At 36.1% G+C, this 21,418-nt stretch overlaps 1 protein-coding gene across 2 annotated transcripts in view; it reads right to left on the bottom strand.

The window, feature by feature from the left end:
- The window catches only part of SPK1 (guanyl-nucleotide exchange factor), a 190,662-nt gene extending 188,136 nt beyond the window's left edge, over positions 1-2,526 (bottom strand). The window contains exon 1 of one of the 2 annotated variants that reach the window (XM_089806751.1): positions 1,861-2,526. The gene's annotated coding sequence lies outside the window, so the exon portion shown is untranslated. The remainder of the gene's footprint in view (positions 1-1,860) is intronic. The other variant, XM_089806752.1, reaches the window with a different exon arrangement.
- Between the last annotated feature and the right edge of the window lie 18,892 nt (positions 2,527-21,418).

Raw genomic sequence — 21,418 nt, 5'->3', positions numbered from 1 at the left:
GTTTCCACAGTAAATCAAATGGCTGGTGTTAGCTGTTGTGATTCCTAGAACACTTCAAATGCACTACTATAACTTGATGTCATTTCAAACCCCACTGACCTGATTTCGTAATTCTCATTTATGGACATAACCAGTCTTATTGCCTTTCTATTATGAAACTATTTTCTCAGCAATTCCTTTCCTGTTGAAAATGCTTTGAATGTGTTTGAATGCTATACGAATTAAACCAACCAACTACACTCAAATCACATCAAAATATCCCTCATAATGGAATGGACTTAACTGCTTGAGGCTTGAGTCTATGTTATTGAATGTATGTATCTGAGCAACCCAAGAGCTAAATAAATAACAAACATGGGGTTGACCGTAACTAGAAGCAACATTCAGTTTTTCCACAAATATTTGCCATGCTAGATTGCAAAAGCTGCAACAAGTACTCTCATTTGGTCATAGAGACTTGATTCTTGCAAAGATTTCACTGCTTGTAACAAAAATGATGTAGGATAACACATACTAAATTTGTTAAACATTAAAAAGGAGCTTACTCATGTTTTGACGTATCTAGTAATAATTGAGAGTGTAGTAGAATGATAATTGCCTTGACACAAATTTAATAATTGAGAGTGTAGCAGAATGATAGCTCATCAATATCAAGGTGATCACAATCGTCGAAGACTTGAAAAGGTTGTCCAACTCTTTCACATATTTCATTGCCTTGATACAGAACATGTCCAAAAATATATATGATAAGAATGGCATATTGCATTCTGAAAAGGGCAATACCTTAAGCTAATGCCGCACGTTGACTTCTAGTCAACTTTCTTCACAAGTTTTTTTACTTTAAACAAGGTGATCTAATTGTAAAAAAGTTGCTTCAGGTTCACCCCCAGCCCAAACGGTTGGTAAGGTAGTGCTAAGGCTTTGGATTCATCCCATGTAGGTCCAACATTCAACTCTCACTGGCCAGGTTAGCCCAATGAGTGTGGCTTGCGGGCTGTTGCGCCAATCCCTATGGGACTAGTCTCCCCTCATCTCACCCCATTGGTCCTCTAACTTGGCAATAAAAAGGTAAGCCCAAGGTAAGGTCTAGTGCAGTGCTGGTATGAGATGTGGGGACATGCCTGGTGTATCAAAAAAGAAAGTCAAAAAGGTTGCTCTTAATTTAACCTGTCTGTCTAACTCTCTCACAATTTCCATGTGCTTGACACAAATTGTGTCCAAAAATTGTGTCGAAGACAGAATAGATTATTGCTTTCTGAAATGAGCAATAATTTTCAGCAACGCCCGCACTTCTACTTCTGGTTAAACTTCTTCGCAAGTTTTGGTTGATTTAAAACAAAATTGGACTATAATGTTTTTGAAATTTCAAACAATGTGGGAGAAGATTAGTTGAACGCCTTCCACTTAAATTCAGGATATTTGATTACAACTTAAATATCAGCATCCATATGTTGCTAAAGAGGGCCATTGATACTGATAAAAGGTGCAAAGTTAAAGTTTCTCGTCGAAATTCACGATGAAAGCTTCAGACATCAACATTGGAGCTGATAAAAGGTACAATGCTGAAGTTTATGATCAAAACTCGCAATGGGAAGATGTTCCCAGCGAGACAAATTTGAAAAGTTACTTGCATTTCACTCCTTGTGCATTTGAAATCTACATTACGACAAAGTTTTGGTCTCGGGGTCCCATAAACAATTCTGATCTTAATAAAATGATTCCATTCATTCATTGATTCTAGGAAAATGTCTAGTACAGCAGTAACAAGGACAGTTCGTATATTTACACAGTAATCAATTGTTCCACATATTTTACTGTCACGAACCAAAACTGTAACTCAAATAAAAAGCAATAACGAACCTGGCGCTGAAGAGAAAGATCCAAACTTATTCCTTTCTACGAAATCTCATCGTCTCCATCACCTTAACAACTATGATCAGCTCACGAAACCCTTAAACCGCTGCATTTTCCCTCCGATCACAAGGAAAGAAAACCGCACAACTGCACATATTCCCTTCAAATAACCCAAACAGAAGCCTTGCTCGAAAATACAGAGCCTCCATAAATCATACTCCGCGCCTCATTATACACCAACGCCTACGTATAAACCACGCGATCTACCAGTCTCCACTTCTCACTAAAAATGAAAGTTTAATAAAAAACCCTCAAACACCTGTCCCCGCTTAAAATGCCCGCAAAATCGATGACAACGCAGTGAAAAGCGTTCACTGGTGAAAATGACAACCGTGCCTTTAGCTTAAAGTGTTAGCATACATTTTCCACCAAAATAAATCCTTTCACGACCGCATTGACCGTTCTTTCAACCATTTTCCGCCAGAAAGCTGTCAGAATGCAGAGAAGTTGGTCCCCTGCGCTATTAACTTCTCTTCCAGCGATTTTCAGACCCCTGTAACCTCCATTTCCGATGCCCTCGCAGTTTCTCACTGTACAACAATTAAATTCCTTTCAATTTCCCTCTCGTCATTTGGTTTAGTTTTGAACCTTTCTTTAATTTCATTCGGATGTTTGGAGTTTCTGTCGTTTCATTTGCGTTTATTTCGCTTCATTTGTCCTCCATTTCGGCGTAATGTCGAGTCATTCCGTCGCATTCAAGTTGTCGTTTATTTTGTTTGGGCTTTAGTTTTGTTAGAGGGATTTGGTAATTTATGCTGTATTGATGACGTTAGTCACCACCCCATTTAATGTTTAGATGGGTTTTTAGAGCAGCGCTTTTTAGGGATTCCTGCCTGTATGCCAATGTTTTTGGGAGTGGATACATAGTCGTTGAAGTTTTGTTGAAAGTCTATTCAACCTACTGTTTGACTTGGCCGCTCGTTTCCGTCCAAAGTATAACTTCGTTTCGAGAAGCGGCTAGTCACGGTTTCGTCTCGAAGTAAATAATTTTGTGTCCCTAGCATAATGAGAGCATAGATAGAATAGAATAGAATAGAATAATCACAACAATATGCATTGATCGACGGGACCTTCTTTCTACCTATTAAAATCAAGTAGACTCTCTAGATTTGGTCATGGTTTGTGTACATTTCTCATAGTAAGTAGTACTTGACATTTTAGGTCATTTTTCATATGATCACCTATTATGCTATTTTTTAATAAAAAATATAATTGTGGTTGTTAAAATCAAGTAAACTCTTTGATTTCGATGTGGGTGAATTCTTATAAGTAATCTTGACTTTTTAGCTCATTTGAAAAGAGAGTGTGACTTTACTTATTCACAAGCAATTTCAAATTTTTAATGATATTATGTTGAGTGAAATTAGGGTTGTTCTTATAGGTGTTGTATGTTTTGTAAGTAATCTAAATCTTTATGGTCTTATGTTTGAGTGAAATTGGAGTTGTTCTTATTGAAACAATTATTATGATGTGTTATCTCATGAGTTATCTAAACATAATTGAGTAAATGAAAGAAGGTAGATGTCCTAATGTTATTTTCAATGACCTATTATGTAAAGTAAAAGGGCCTAATATGGCAAAACAACAATTGGATGACTAAATGGAATAATGCTCGAATATGAGTCTCGCAACTAGTATAGAAGTAAATATTATTGATGTGGATAAGTTCTACATATTTTGGTAGAGTAAAGGGTTGGGAAGAAAGAAGAATTACTATATCAATGAGTTCACTTTCATTGTTGAGTATCATAAAAAATATACAAAGGAGCTAATCTTTTGTGGAGCACCAAAATTCTTATTGCTCAATTAAGAAATAACTCTCATTGGCTCAAATGGGTGGTATAGTTAGTTAATGGATTTGGGTTCTTCCTATATTAACTAATTTAGTAGTGCAAATTAAATACTAACATTAACAAAGCATTCACAATATTAAAAAGAGCAAACACTTATGATAGGACGAGGGTCTCACCAAGAAGGAAGGCAAACCAAGAATGGTAAGCTCCTTGGGTGTAACATATGATGATGTAGATATGTCCCTATTTGGATAGGGGATGTATGCTCACGATGTGCTCAAGCTTCCAATGGATGGGTGTTTTATCAAGCATGTAGATGGGTGAGGGTTTCAACAATAGAGGTGTGGATGGATTTTAGCATTATGGTGGTATTTTGGTAGTTTTTGGGCTCTCAAAATAGCATGATAACTTTAGCATAGAAGTGGATGATGGATTCTAAGGGGGGGGGGCTTTATTTATAGGTCAAGGGGTAGTGAGATGGAGGGTCGAGATGCAAGGATGGAAAAATGGTGAAGGAGGGCTGGGATGCTTTGAAAAGATAGCACATGGATTGTGCTTGTTTAGGACTATAGCATTATGACAAGTGTTAAGAGGGGATTGGGTGGTCAAAATGGAGGGTCAAGGGGAGTAATGAGGGAGGATGAGGGTGTAAGAGGGATGTAAGAGGCATTAATGGCATGTAAGAGTCATTAATGCTCTTGGATAGGGATGGAAGAGGCCAAAGGAGACTTGTTGACTTTGGCTTGGGTTAGCAAGTCTTAATCCTTGCTTAAAGTTGTGCACATGTTTAGGAGGGGGATTGGGCTTGGCTTAGGAAGGGGGTTAAGGGGCAAGTGGCTTATCTTTGATGGGATGGGTTAGTTAGGAGGCTAATTGAGGTTAGTATGGGTGAATGGGTTGGATTAGGGGTAGAGGTAGGGTTTAGGGATGGTTTTAAGGGTTAGGAATGATTTATTAAATGATTTATTTAATAAATGGGGGATGTGGGATTAATTTAAATAGATTTTGACATTTATTTAATTTAATAGAGGAAAAGGGTTTTAATTGATAAATCGATCTTGGTTTATCATTTGATTTTATCAATTCTATTATAGTTAACTTAATTAATTGATTAACTAGGGGATGACAATTAATTAATTAAATAATAAATGTTTAATCAATAATATCCTAGGAGGTGACTAAATAAGATTACTTAGTAATGTAATCAAATTTAGGTGTCTACATTTTGCCCCTCTTTGACATAGTGTTGGGACAACACTATTTCAAAGAAGTTTGAATATAAACGATGCCAAGAAGAATTTTTTTTAAAAGCAACATGGTTGCCCTAGTCTTGAGCAAAAAGGAAGAGAAAAGATTATGTGATGCTCCCTCAAAAAAGTGGCAGGGAGGGAAGGCAAGGCTTGATAGCGTCTTGAAATTGACAAGAATCTAGGGTGAGCAGGAGGATTGAGAATGGCTAAGAGAGGGGGTTTAAGAAAGCTCGTACTCTCTCTATGGGAGAATGATACAAAGGAAAACATTGTGCACAAGGATAACCAAGGGTTAAGAACACTGGTTATAGGGGGAGGGGGGAGGGGATTGGTTGTTCTAAATTGAACCTAGGGAAAGGATTTGGAAGATGGTAGGGTTGGGGAGATTATGATTCTAGGTTGATGATTGGTGAGGACAAAGATTATGATTGATGTAGGAGCTATGATTATGATTGATGCAGGAGCTATGATTATGATTGATGCAGGATTGGATACTATGTGATTAATAGATTGGTCGAATCATGATTGTAGGATTGATTGGATGGGTTGCTTGGATAGGATATGAAAAATGGGTTTTGTTTCCTTGGAAGTGAGGTGTGAAGGAATCCACTGAAGCTTGAGTGCGAGGTGTTCCAAAGGGGAGAACCACCATGTAGTTGAGCACTTATTTTGATATAGGAATATTGGGGATATGCCAAGGTTACCAAGAACATTAAGACAATTTCACCAATATTACATGGGACTAACTTGAACCAAACACACAAGGGTTGCCCCAGTATCACACATGAATCTTGGAAGAATCAAAGTGGAAATGATACTGGGTAACCCAGAAGCAAACTATATTTTCCAAGTGCACCATGTAACCACAAGTGATCACATGTTTGTAATATGCAAAGGTCATATCCAACTAACTCACAAGCAGAAAAAAGAAGACGAAAGCAACCTGATCAAAACCTTTCTCTCGAATTGCCCCATTCGTAGCACACCATGATATAAAAGATTGTAGCAATTTTAAGGAAGGAACAACCCAAATTACTAGAAAGAGATACTTTAAGAACCAAACCTGAAATCCTAAAAAGAAAATAAATCAAAAGAAAATGTAAATCCATGAAAAAAATTAACCTTTTGCCAAAGAGATCGATAGGACTGGATATTGACATACCAAGATCAAACGAGAGAAAGGATGCATCTTGCAAGGATCTTTTGGTAATATCGAGGACTAGGATGAGCTAGGCAATCAAAACATTTGAGGACAACATTTTATTGACAATGGATCTCGTACGAGGATTCATGAAAGCACCTAACCAAGAAAACTGCAATTTACGATCAAGCATGAACTGACACAAAGAGATGAGGGGTATACAATGGTGCCAAGCTATGGAATAACGTGCAAGGAATATACAGCTCATAGATCAAAGTATTTACAAGGGAGTACCATATAAAAGCTTAGCATGATAGGATAGCGATGGGAAAGATAAAGATGAGCAAATAGTGGATGAAAGATTTGGGATGAGAAGATTAGAAAATAAAAAGCTCAAGATGAGGAGATAGTAGGAAAAAAAAGCTCAAGATGAGGAGATTGCGGGGGTAAAAAGCTCAAGATGAGGAGATAGCGGGAATGCATGGGATAAGGAGATAAAGGAAAAGCATGGGTTAAGGAGATAGAGGAAAAGCACAGGATGTGTAGATAAAGGGGATGAAAAGCTTGGGATGGGAAGATAGCAAATGAAAAGCTCAAGATGAGAAGATAGTGGGTTGAGGGTGGATAGGGTGATGTGAATAAGGGAATGATATACCTAAAGGCAAGGCGTGGGAAGGATGCATCCCAGTGATGATGATTGGGGTGTGACCAAGGCTGGGCAGAAGATTAAGAAGGTGATTGGATGAGTTGAAAGATGTGCAATGGGATAGTGTAGTATAGTGCCCCCATTTATTATATGTTATTCAAGATGAGGTTTTACAAGGGGTGTGATAGGATGGAAGATTGGTCAACAAGAGGATGAGGGAGATAGATGGAAGCTAAGAGGTGAAAGGTGAATGAGGTAGAGGGTAAGTATGATGGATGGATGAGGCTGATGGAGGGATTATATGGACAAAAGAATGGGTGGATACAAAATTTGATAGGAAATGGATGTCAAAAGGATGACCAAGACCAAAAGCATGTATCTAATAGTGGACTTTATTTTTATCACAATCCAAAGGAGGATGGTGGGTGAAATGGATAATATGTGGTTGGTATGGTGGGTGATGGAACGTGCCCCCAAGTGTGCAAAGCATTTGGATGGAGCGATTACGCATGATGCTTGTTTGCCATGTTTTCATAACAATACTTGCCCAAGGCACTTGAATTACCAAGTTTTCACTAGTGGACAAAATTTTTTGTTGACTTTTTGTTGACTTTTTGACTTTTACTCATAGATGTCGGTAGGATGGGTGGAAAAAGATTAGAATGGTGGGTGGGAGTTGGTAGATAAGGGATGGGAAGACATCAGACTCATGGGTAAATGGACGAGGAATATGGAAAGATCATTGTTGGCACACACCTTGAAAGGTGATGAAGTAGTGGGAAAGATGGTGTTGACCGAGGTTAAGGAGAAAATAGAGGAGGAGAAATATGAGGACTAATAGTAAAGTTGGAAGATGGAGGATTGGAAATCTAGGAGAAGAAGCATAGGGACCAAAAGTGGATTAGTGGGATGAAGGATGTTTATATGGAGATTTGGATAAAGTATGAATGGATGATGTTTTTTGAGTAGCATGAATGGATGCCAATTGAGATTTTTCTTTGAGACGTATTTCTTTTATGAGCATCCTGGGTATCCACATTGCAGCTTGGGCCTTTGTGGCCACTTGACTTTTTCTTTGATTTGGATCAAATCCTTTCCTTTTGGAACATGTATTTTAGAAGGGACATGTCAAAACTTGGATTTTTGTGGATTTGTGGATTTGTGCCTTTTAATTTTGGCATCCAATATGCTTCTATTGGCCATGGTATGGGAACAAGAGCATGGAGGATACAGAGGGATTGTGGATGGAAAAATAGAGGTTGAAGGTTGGAAAGGATTCAAGGATGAATGCCTTTGATGATCTAGCTTGTGGATTTGAGGGGATGGAATGATGGATTGGAATATAGGACATGGATGCATATAATTGCCCAAAACAGATTTAGTGAATGAAGGATATGGGCTTAAAACAGATGGAAATGAGGAAGTAGGTCCCAAAATAGATGGAGGAGATAAAGGGCTCATATCAGGTATATAAGGACCCAAAATTGATGGAAAGAGTGTGGGATTTAGATAAGGGATATATGAACCCAAAATTGATGGAAAGAGTGTGGGATTTAGATAAGGGATATATGAACCCAAAATGGAGGGTTGGAAAGAAGTAGTAGGATAAGGGCCCAAAACAAATGTAGAACAAGATGGATGGGAACTTTGGGGTGAAGATGGAAGGACTTATGACCATGCAGGAATAGAAGGCATACCAACATCTAGAGATACACTTTTCTTTCTTTCTTCAATATGATGTTCATTATTGGGAACACAAGATGTGAGTCAATTACTAGTTGAAGGAGTCGAAGCTTTGGATACGATAGTTAGTTCTTCTTCTATGGAGCTATCATCATGGATTATAGGGTATGTATAATAATGAAGCAGAGGGGATGGAAGGATAGGATCTTAATTTGAATGGGTTGATGGAAAGGGATCTTGAGATGGAGTAGGTATGATGGTAGGATCTAGATATGGAGGGGATGGTGACTGCTCTTTGGATGGAGTGAATGGTAAAAGTGGATCATGTAGGGGAATAAGTGGGATGGTAGGATCTTCTTTTGTTTCGTGGGATATTTCAACATGCTTTTGGATAAGATCTTGACAGGAATGGATGGGATTGGATGGTATGATAGGAGAAGTATCGACTATTTCTTTAAGTGAGGTAGATGGATGGGTAGGAGGTTCTTTAACGGGGATGAGCCGATGGGGGAGGGACTCATTAGGTTTATTACATGGAACTCGAGTAATGCTAGGAGGAGGAGATGTGAATGGGATTTGCAAGGATTCGATGGATGGGAGGTAGGAGATGGAAGGGGTTTGATAAGTAGGGTGGATGAAATAGGGATGATAGCGATAGGATGATGTAAGAAAAATGATGGGTGTGGGAGATGGATTTTCTTTTGGTTTCCTTGTAAAACTCCTTGGAGACATGCATGTGGGATTGGGAAGAGTAAGGGGATTAGGGTGATGCATTGTATAACTAGGATTGGTTGGAGGATTTGGAAAGGAGCTTGGGGGATATTGAGAAGGTGGGTTTGGACTAGGGATGTAGCTACTAGAATTGTCTTGGAATGGTGGAGACTGGGATATGAAGGTGGAGGAAAATGGAGAGATGATTGATGTACAAGAGGAATATGTGGGCATAGTATAGGAAGAAGGTAAGGATGAAGATAATAATAGATTTCCCTTGTCAAAGGCATGGTAAGGAGTACTAGTGGCTATGCATGGAGGAATGATGGAGTAGTTTGGAGGAATGTTTAGATTTTGGAGGATGTTGGGAGCAATGTCTTTAAGGCTTTCAATATACCCATTGTAATCAACAAGATCGTCATCATCATTGGAATAGGACGGAGTGGGAAAAAAGGTAGGATGACCAAACTCATTATAATAGGATTGTGACATGATGTTTTTGGAGATGAGTTGGGTAGAGATGGAGGAATATGAAAATGCATGTTAGGCTAAGAAGGTAAGCTTAGATTTGGATTTGGATTAAGATCATGATAGGAGGAAAGACTGACTCCAAAAGATATGTAAATGGGGTGGGTATGACTAAGAAGACTTAGCTATCTTGGGATAAGGAAGACTTGATGGAAGACGTAGAATGATGTAAGAAAGGATGTGATTAGGATGACAATGTTTTTGGAAGTTGTGATGAATCTCTAATAAGGCAATGACTATGCTAAGTATGCCTTTCATTTAGGTTGAATGATTTACCAATGGATAAAGTGGGGCAAACCAGAGTTAGGGTTGTTGCGAATGGACTTGCTAACAACTGTCTCAAAGGACATATAAGTGATCTCTTTAACAAAAGGGCTTGAATTTTCTGAAACGTGGGGAGGGTTTTGGAACACTCAAACACATCAAACACATCAATAACCCTATAAGGTTTTACTAAGATATACAATCTCAGCTAGGGGTGTCCTCGATATACATAAGGTATGTGAGGCCCAAATCTGTAGATGAAAGAAAATAACGCCACACAGCCAAGAGGAGACGGTAACCCAAATCTCCACCTTCACTTCCCAAAGGTATAAAGTTATTTGGGGCTTAGCAAAGAGTGACAAGATTTATGCTTCCAAGACAGGCATCTTTCGATTCACCTCCCAATATTTATACTATGTCAGAACACTAGAGTTGAGGTCATCCCAAGGGGTGATGAAACCCTCAAGCAGGCCTCCTAAAAAGTGTAAAACACGACCACATAAGTGATCTTGGGTTTAAAAGACACATGTTCATTTCCAATTGATGATTTAAATTTTGTAATCTATTATTTGAAGACACACATGTTTAAGTATGCAGATTTATTTCCAACTTGACAACATCGTCAACATAATAAAGATTGAGAGTTCCCCAACATAAGTAAATCAAGCATCATTGAAGTGTGTCAAAATCATGCAATGTTCACTGATTTTTAGCCATTCAAGATTGAGTTAGTGTTTTATGCTCAAATTCAAAGTGTGAGTTATAGCAATGATTATTTGATCCTTGGCATTCAAGATTGTGTTTGTTGTTTTAATCAAGCATTCCAATAAAAGATGAAGTTTAATCCATGGCATTCAAGATTGTTTATTAACATTAACAGATTTCCACAATCCATTTGTAAATAATTGGTCTTCTGGATTTGATTGTGTGCGCTTTTTTAGCATCAACGTTTTGGATTATACTACATGATCCATCATCAGGATGAGAAAGTGCAGGAGTAGAGATATTGCAGACCGAGCCTTCCTCTAGAGATATTAAAACAGCAAGGGAGAGCACGCAAATTCGTGCAAAGAACAAAGGAGTACAAACTAATGAAATAAATGAGACAATAAGAGCATAAAGAAATTAAAACTATAGAATTTAAAACTAAAGAAAGGCAATAAAAATAAAAAACAAAAGAAAGCAAAGAAGACCTAAACCACAAGCACTAAGAGTAAGAAAAAACAATTAAACAAAAGAGAGCAAGTATATATATATATATATATATAAATAGATATATATTAATATATATACTTACAAATATGTATTAATATATATTTATATATATTTATATAGAGTATATAAATATATAAAGATATATATTAATATATATATAAACACAAGAACAACCAAGGAAGCTAATGTAAAAAATAAACAAATAAGAAAATTAAATAACACGAGAAAGACAATTTTAAAATGTTATATATAATAAAATATTTTTAAAAAAAAAATTTAAAAATTATTTTATTATATATAACTTTTTAAAATTGTCTTTCTCGTGTTATTTAATTTTCTTATTTGTTTATTTTTTAGATTAGCTTCCTTGGTTGTTTTTGTGTTTATATATATATATATTAATATATATCTATTTATATATATTAATATATATAAATATATTTATTAATATATATAATTAGATATATATTTATATAGAGTATATAAATATATATATATATATATATATATATATATATATATATATATATAACTATTTAAAATTGTCTTTCTCGTGTTATTTAATTTTCTTATTTGTTTATTTTTTACATTAGCTTCTTTGGTTGTTTTTGTGTTTATATATATATATTAATATATATCTTTATATATTTATATACTCTTTTGTTTAATTGTGTTTTCTTACTCTTAGTGCTTGTGGTGTAGGTCTTCTTTGCTTTCTTTTGTTTTTTATTTTTATTGCCTTTCTTTAGTTTTAAATTCTATAGTTTTAATTTCTTTATGCTCTTATTGTCTCATTTATTTCATTAGTTTGTACTCCTTTGTTCTTTGCACGAATTTTTGTGCTCTCCCTTGTTGTTTTTATATCTCTAGAGGAAGGCTCAGTCTGCAATATCTATACTCCTGCACTTTCTCATCCTGATGATGGATCATGTAGTATGATCCGAAACGTTGATGCTAAATAAGCGCACACAATCAAATTCAGAAGACCAATTATTTATTCAAGATTGTGTTTGTCGTTTAAACATGCATTCCAATGAAAAACTTGATTTTAGTCCATGGTATTCGCAATTGATTTTAGCAACATTCATTCAATGAAAGATTTGTCCATCTAATGTAGGCACTCAAGATTGTATGTGTAATGTTATCTTTTAAATGCATTCAAGAGTTGATTTGGATTTTGATATTAATTGCAACAATCATTCCAAGGACAAATGATTAGACCATACAAGTTCATTTATCCAAAAGTGATAAAACATTAAGAAAACTGTTGGATACAATTGTCTGATTGTGTGTTGTCTTTGATGTTACACAAATGTCATATCAATTGTCAGTTTGTGCTTACTGAGCTCACTTGGTCAGCAAGATAGTTTTTCTCTTCTACCAAGCATTCCTAGAGATTACTTTGTGAAGATTGTGTCCATCGAGCCCACTCAGGCATTGAAGGAAATTATGGCAAAAAACAGTATTAACCGAGTTCTCATGGTTAACAAAGGAAAGTTGGTTAGAGTCAGTGTTCACCGAGTTCACTCGGTTGCTAAAGGATTTTGCAAGTTCGCAATGTTAACCAAGCTCCTGTTGGTTAACGCAGGAAATAATTTCAAAACTAGTGTTTATCGAGCTTGGTCGACTATCAAAGGATTTTGTTGATTTGGATATGAAGTTTAATTATTTCAAGTATTGATTCTAGCTGACTATGGTGATGTTTATTGGTCATTAAAATTTGTAATTGAGCCAACTTGATAATCTATATGGTATAAATGAAAGGTCAAGTTGAGATTCTAGTGTGTGTGTGCAAGTGTATCGATTGATTGAGAAGGAAAAGTGTGAAAGAACTTGGAGGATGGTCAAATATCCTTGTGGAGCAGCAAAGTAATATTCGATCAAGAAGGATCTAGTATGAAGCAGAACAAAGATCTATAATCAACAATTCAGTTGCATCACAATTAGGTCATTTCATTGTTACTTTCTTACCATTGTAGCTGTGATTCAAAATCTCTTAACAAAGTTGGTTTAACAAACAATTGTAAATCATCTAACCAGGTGACAATTCCTTTTAATTTTTTTAAAGACCTCTGACAAGGCCACTCCTAACAAAGTGATTAAATCTTCTAACAAGGTCACACCTAACAGTGTGTTTGTAACCTTTAACCAGGTTGGCTCCTAACAGGGCTCACTTTAGAAGAGTGAAAAACAATAACTAGTTACATTGGTGGTTTTTCCCATAATGGGTTTCCACGTTAAATCCTACTATCTCGTGTTCATGTTATTTCTTTTATGCTTGCAAGTCAATCACTGTGAATGTTTAAGATTGGTTAAAAGTAAATCACACTGTTTTTATCAAGTTACAACATTTTTTGTGTGTTTATCGAATAACAACAGCAATTAGTTTTATTGTGATATGAATATCAGGATTTAACTGTGTGATTTTGAGTCAAACTCGATGACCCATGTTTCATGAGTAGTGATTCAACATGAATCCATCTCTCATGAGAATAAATGCAACACTTAGCACTCATTGGATCTAGGTGATGCTCACAGGGGTGAAGCACCGAGACTTCCCGGGAGGTCACCCATCCCAGTACTACTCCAGCCTGAGCGCGCTTAACTACGGAGTTTCCTCCATAGGTAAACCCAAAGCTTGCAACCCCATTTGCAAAACCTTCACCAAGTGTTGTGCCTTATGAACCATTCATTAGAAAGCCCCTTAAGCTCATCAATTGATAAGTAGGAGATAATTTCCACAGCTAGTCAAATTGTGATATGAATATCAGGATTTAACTGTGTGATTTTGAGTCAAACTCGATGACCCATGTTTCATGAGTAGTGATTATCTCCTACTTATCAATTAGTTTTATTGTTAACATCCAAGGGACCAGATATTTTTGTGGCAACTGATTCACCCCCCCCAGTTACTCCATCTATATTTTCAATAATTGGTATCAAAGCATTTGGTGCTTGCAAGAAAGGTTTCAAGGACCTAAACTAAAGATTAGGATATCTTGCAAGAGAGAAATTCCAAAGCTTACCAGAGACAATTTTTTACCATGGCAGGGACTCATGAGACTTCATCTGGCTTCCATTGGTGATTTAGGATTGAAATACCTTGACAAAGAATACACAACTCCTGCTAGTACATTATTTGTTGAGATATTGCTGAGAAAAAGAACCATAACACCATGATGATAAATATTGCATCTTCTCTTAGCTATGAGGAATTTGATGATATCAAGGACTGTAAAACCACTTTTGAAATGTAGAATAAGCTAAAGGACATCTATGGTGGTGATGAAAATGTGAGGAGAGCCAAAGCATAAATCCTTAGAGGACAATTTGATCAAATGAGAATGAGAGAAGATGAAAATATTGCCAAATATGTGGAAAGAATCAAAGCCAGTGTTAGTGCAATTAAAGCTTTTGGAGGAGATATCAAGGAAGAAACTATTGTAAGTAAAGTTCTTAGAACATTGCTTTCTATCTATGCAATTAGAGTATCTATTATTCAAGAAAGGAGGTGTGAAACAAATCATAAGATAACTTTGGATACCTTAGTAGGAAGATTGACAGCTTTCGAGCTAGATAACTTTGACAATTATGTTCTAGCTTCCAAGAATATTGAATTTGCATTTGAGGCCAAGCTTTCACTTAAAGAAAAAGGAAAGAAAATAAAGGACATTCAATTAGAAAGTGAAGAAGAATCAGAGGAAAGTTCTGATAGTGATCTTGAAGTTGTTGAAGATTTACTTGCAAGGAAATATTCTAGAGGCAGAGGAAAATACAAAGGTAAAGTTCCCCTAATCTATTTTTCATGTGAAGAAATTGACCTCATATTGCTGCTAAATGCTAAACAAAGAAAGCAAGGATGAGAAGAAAAGTCACAAGTGCAATGGCAAGAAGGATTTCAAAAATCACAAATCATTCAAGGACAAAGGTAAGTTGACTTGTTTTATGTCTAAAGATTCTGATAATAGTGAAGATGAAATAGTTTACATTGCTATAAAAGATGAATCTGATGAAAAAGAAGATAAGATGACACTTATCTCTCATGTGAGCAAAAATGATACATGGATCATAGATAGTGGATGTTCACATCATATGACTAGTGATAAAACAAAGTTTGAACACTTTGAAGACTATGGTGGTGGTAGTGTAAGGTTTGGAAATAATGAACCTTCTTGCATAAAAGGGAGAGGCCGAATCTCATTAACCAAAGAACTTGTATGTGACAATGCCTATTGGGTTGAAGGACTAAAACATAATCTACTGAGTGTGGCATAGCTAATCAACATTGGATTCAAAGTAGAATTCATGCATGGCAAGGCAAGATTGCTGGATGACAAAGGAAAACTGATTGGATCAGGCAAACAAACAAAAGGTAACCTATTGTGATTGCTCATGCTTTATTGCTCAAGTTGAAGAAAGTTGGTTATGGCACAGAAGGTTATGTCATGTAAATTTTGATAACATGGTGAAAATAACCAAATTTAGGAAAGTAAGAGGCATTCCTAGTTTGAAGAAACCAAATGTTGGTTTTATGCTAGAATTGTCAAATTGGCAAAATGGGAAAGACTAGTTTTAAAAGCAAAACTATCAATCTGAAGATATCTTGGAAATTGTGCATACTGATTTGTGTGGACCTATTGGAATAGAAAGCTATAGTGGAGAAAAATTATTTATTCTTTTTGTTGATGACTACTCTAAAATGATGACTGTTATGTATTTAAGAGAGAAGTCAGAAGCATTTGAGAAATTTAAATGGTATTTGGCAAAAATAGAGAAAGAAATAGGGAAAAGACTAAAATGCTTAAGATCAGACAGAGGTGGTGATTTCATCTTCAATGAATTCAACAACTTTTGCATTAAAAGAGGAATCAAAAGATAGGTATCAACCCCAAGAACTTCCAAGCAGAATGGAATAGCTGAAAGGAGAAAGAGATCCATCATGGATTTTGCAAGGACTCTAATGATTGAAAAGAATGTTGCTATCAAATACTGGAAGGAAGCCATCAGCACTGCAATTCATACCTTAAACTGAGTACAGTTGAAAAAGGACTCATACAAAACTCCCTATGAATTATGATATGGCTACAAACCCAATGTAAGTTACTTGAAAGTATTTGGAAGTAAATGTTATATCTTGAAAGAATCTAGAAAATGAAAATTTGATGTGAAAGGTGATGAACGTATATTCTTAGGTTATTCTTGCAGAAGTAAGGCATATAGATGTTTGAATTTGTCTACTCATAAAATCATAGAAAGTGCACATGTGAGAATTGATGAGTTTGCAGAAAAGATTGAAGATTGAAAGTAAAAAGGAACCAGAAGATTACAGGAGATTTTTTTACATCGAACCTGATACATTGCCAGACACATTTGTCAATAAGGAGACCTCTACTCTAGAGTCTTCCTCAACCACTGAGTTGCAAGAAGTTCTAACCAAGTCACAAGGACTCGAGTCACATTCTGAAGCTACCGAGCCAATGCCTACCGAGTATGAGCAACTAGAGTCAAAAGTTGAAGTTCAAGAGGATGACAATACAATTCATTCAAAAGGCAAGGAACCTATATTAGCCAAGTATGTCAGGAGGCATCATGCACTAGATCAGATTATTGGAGATAAATCATAAGGTACTATGAAAAGAAGTAAGCTAAAAGGTACATGTTTACTTGCTAATTTTGAACCTATAAATGTTAAAGATGCATTGGAAATTGAAAGTTGGATTGAGGCTATGAATGAAGAAACAGAGCAAATAGAGAAGAATAAAACTTGGACCCTTGTTCCTAGGCCTAAAGATAAAAATGTGATTGGGACAAAATGGGTATTCAGGAATAAGTTGAATGAAGGTGGTAAGGTATCAAGAAACAAAGCTAGATTGGTATGTAAAGGCTACTCTGAAGAAGAAAGCATTGATTATGGTGAAACCTTTGCTCTTATTGCAAGATTAGAAGGTGTCAGGACCTTACTTGCATATGCAACACATAAAGAATTTAAGGTATATCAAATGGATATTAAATCTACATTTCTCAATGGTGTTCTTGATGAAGAAGCCTACATTAAACAACTAGAAGGTTTTGTTGATCCAGACAAAAGGGACATGGTCTACAAATTACACAAAGCATTGTACGGTTTGAAACAAGCTCCTAGAGCATGGTATGAGACGTTGCACAACTACCTTATACAATTTGGTTTCTAGAAAGCTAATGATAACTGTAGTTTATACATCAAGGAAGGACCAAATAACAAGATTGTATTGGCAAAAATATTTGTGGATGATACTTTATTTACAGGGAATGATGATCTATGCAAAGAATTTTTAGAGCAAATGAACAAAGAATTTGAAATGTCTATGTTTGGTGAGATTAAGTTCTTTGTTGGACTTTAGATACAATAGAGTAGGAATGATATCTACATCACCCAGTCTAAGTATATCAAGGAGATACTCAAGAAATTTGGTGTGGAAGATTCAAAACCAGTTGGAAACCCCATGTGTACTGGACTAAAACTTACCAAAGATGATGATTCAAAAGAGGTAGATCAGACCTTATATAGATCAATGATTGGAAAATTATAGTATGTAGTTCATACAAGACCTGATATTGCTCTTGTAGTTGGTATAGTGGCAAGATTCTTGGAAAAACCCAGAGAAAATCATATGATGGCAATCAAAAGAATCTTGAGATACTTGAAAGGTATTTAAGACTATGGTTTATGGTATAAACTTGGAGGAAATTTGGACCTAAAAGTGTTTATTGATGTTGATTGGGTAGGAAATATTGATGAAAGAAAGAGTACAAGTGGTGGAGTATTCTTTCTTGGTAAAAGGTTGGTATCTTGGACAAGTAAGAAGAAAAATTGCACATCCCAATCCACAACAGAAGCAGAATATGTTGTGGCAACAGTGAATTGTTCTAATATTGTTTGGTTTAAACAGTTGTTGGAAGGCATGAAGGTTGAGATCAGAGAACCAATTGTCATGTTTTGTGATAATACAAGTGTAATCAACATATCAGAGAATCCAGTTATGCATTCCAAAACCAAACATATTGCTATAAAATATCATTTTGTGAGAGAATTGGTGCAGGACAAAGAAATTAGATTGGAATATGTCCATACAAAAGAGCAGATTGTTGATATATTTACCAAGCCATTACCTAAGGATGCATTCTTGTATCTAAGAGCTAAGTTAGGGGTCTTTCTCCTATCTAAAGCTCACTAAATAAAGTTTTAGTAATGCATCAATAGGAATCAAGTTGAAAATCAATTAGTTGATGCTACATAATCTAGAGAACATTACATATGAATCAATACTCAAGGTACATTGATACTCATTTGGTATGTGTTGTCTTTGGCATTTGTTGTCAAAGAGGGAGAGTTTACTGTCATATCTTTTTGAAATTTCTTTTGAGAAGAAGCTATGTAATTCCTTCACAGAGGGAGATTACTACATTAGAGAAGCTTGTGCTATGAAATATAAGAAGGTGAAACTTTCTATTAGAGAAAGTCTTGTTTTCAAATTTCACTATGCTATGACATGTTGTGTTGCCATCAATGCCGAAGAGGGAGATTGTTGGATATAATTGTCTAATTGTGTGTTGTCTTTAATATTACACAAATGCCATATCAGTTGTCAATCTATTCTTACCGAGTTCACTGGGTCAGCAAGATAGTTTTTCTTGTCTACTAGGCATTCCTAGAAATTACTCTACGAAGACTGTGTCCACCGAGCTCACTCAGGCATCGAAGGAAATTATGGCAGAAAGTAGTGTTAACTGAGTTCTTATGGTTAACAAAGAAAAGTTGGTCAGAGTCAGTGTTCACCGAGTTCACTCAATTGCCAAAGGATTTTGCAAGTTCGCAGTGTTAACCAAGCTCCTATTGGTTAACACAGGAAATCATTTCAGAACTAGTGTTTACCGAGTTGGGTTGACTATCAAAGGATTTTTTTGTTGGATATGAGTTTAATTATTTAAAGTATTGATTCCAGTCAACTATGGTGATGTTTATTGGTCATTAGAATTTGTAATTGAGTCGACTTGATAATCTATATGGTATAAATGAAAGGTAAAGTTGAGATTCTAGTGTGTGTGAGTGTATGCAAGTGTATTGATCAGTTGAGAAGGAAAAGTGTGAGCAAACTTGAAGGATGATCAGATATCCTTGTGGAGCAGCAAAGTAATATTCGATCAAGAAGGATCTAGTATGAAGCAGAACAGAGATTTGTAATCAACAATTCAGTTGCATCACAATCAAGTCATTTCATTGTTACTTTCTTACCATTGTAGCAGTGATTCAAAATCTCTTAACAGAGTTGGTTTAACAGCCAATTGTAAATCCTCTAACCAGATGACAATTCCTTTGAATTGTTTTAAAGACCTCTTGCAAGGCCACTCCTGAAAGGGTGATTAAATCCTCTAACAAAGTCACACCTAACAATGTGTTTTGTAACCTTTGACTAGGTTGGCTCCTAATAGGGCTCACTTCAGAAGAGTGAAAAATAATAACTAGTTACATTGGTGGTTTTTCCCATATTGGGTTTCCACATTAAATCCTGGTGTCTCATGTGTTTATGTTATTTCTTTTATTCTTGCAAGTTAATCTCTGTGAATGTTTAAGATTAGTTCAAAGTAAATCACATTGCTTTTACTAAGTTACAATATTTTTGTGTGTTTACCAAATAACAACAACAATTAGTTTTATTCTTAACATCCAAGGGATCTAAGATATTTTTGTGGTAACTGATTCACCCCCCTCTCAGTTACTCCATCTATATTTCCAACAAAAACCTACAAGGAAACATGGCTAGGTGTTTCTAGAATGTTATCATTTTCAATGTTGCAAAAAAAGTCACCTTGATTAGCAAATAAAAAATCCCCAAAAGCAAAGCTTAACTATGGGAAAAAAAATCAACTTTTTTTTGTTCTTTTTATAGGTGTAAAAATTCTTAGAACAACCCCTATCCTACATAACCACCAAAAGTCAAAATTTGATCTTGCGAGTCAAATAGCAATCTTATAGCGTGGGAATGCACTCAAATAGTGCAAGATCATGGTACAGAGATTGGTGAAAACAGTGAACAAGTAGGCCGTGTGAAAAAATACTTATAGTGTGATCCCACAACAGAGCGATCTTGCAAGTTTATGGAACACGTTCTCGCTAGCAAGTGTATTGAGGATGGAAGATACAACTGGATTTCTAGACTCCACTATTTTGGTCAATTATTCTCATAGGTTTTTCAGCGATCCCACTAGTAAAAACTCACGTTCCCATGGGAGGATTGGTCAGGAGCATGCTTCCTGGTTGGGATTTTGGTACTTGCAAATAATATTGAGAAACTAACTACATATAGAAACAAGCACAATATGTCAATTTGGTTAGTTAACAAAATAAGTGCAAAAACATGATTAGAATGACCCAAAGGTGGGGTCCCACCAGGTGTGCCAAAATGTATTAGCCAATTTTAGTATATGTAATATTTAATACTAACATTAAGAAAGCATTCACAATACTAAAAAGAGCAAACACTTATGATAGGATGAGGTTCTCACCAAGAAGGAAGGCAAACCAAGAATGTTAAGCTACTTGGGTGTAACCTATGATGACATAGATATGTCCCTTTTGGATAGGGGATGTATGCTCACAGTGTGCTCAAGCTTCCAGCAGATGGGTGTTTTATCAAGTGTGTAGATGGGTGAGAGTTTAAACAATGGAGGTGTGGATGGATTTTAGCATTATGATGGGATTTTGGTAGTTTTTGGGCTCTCAAAATAGCATGATAACTTTTGCATGGAAGTGGATGATGGATTTTGAGGGGGAAGGGCTTTATTTATAGGCCAAGGGTTAGTGAGATGGAGGGTTGGGATGCAAGGATGAAAAATGGTGAGGGAGGGCTAGAATGCTTTGAAAAGGGAGCACATGGATTGTGCTTGTTCAGGACTCTAGCCTTGTGACAAGTGGCACAAGGGGATTGGATGGTCAAAATGGAGGGTCAAGGGGAGTAATGAGGAAGGATGAGTGTGTAAGAGGGATGTACCTCTTGGATAGGAATGGAAAAAGACAAAGGAGACTTGTTGACTTTGGCTTGGGTTAGCAAGTCTCAACCCTTGCTTAAAGTTGTGCACATGTTTAGGAGGGGGATTAGGCTTGGCTTAGGAAGGGGGTTAGGGGGCAAGTGGCTTATCTTTGATGGGATGGGTTAGTTAGGAGGCTAAGTGAGGTTAGTATGGGTGAATGGGTTGGATTTGGGGTAAAGGTAGGGTTTAGGGATGGTTTTAAGGG

Source organism: Cupressus sempervirens, chromosome 10 (assembly GCF_028749045.1).
Source record: "Cupressus sempervirens isolate cs-2001-9-10 chromosome 10, ASM2874904v1, whole genome shotgun sequence".
Taxonomy (NCBI): domain Eukaryota; kingdom Viridiplantae; phylum Streptophyta; class Pinopsida; order Cupressales; family Cupressaceae; genus Cupressus; species Cupressus sempervirens.
Note: the sequence above shows the minus strand (reverse complement) of the source record. Positions and strands in the feature narration are given on the sequence as shown.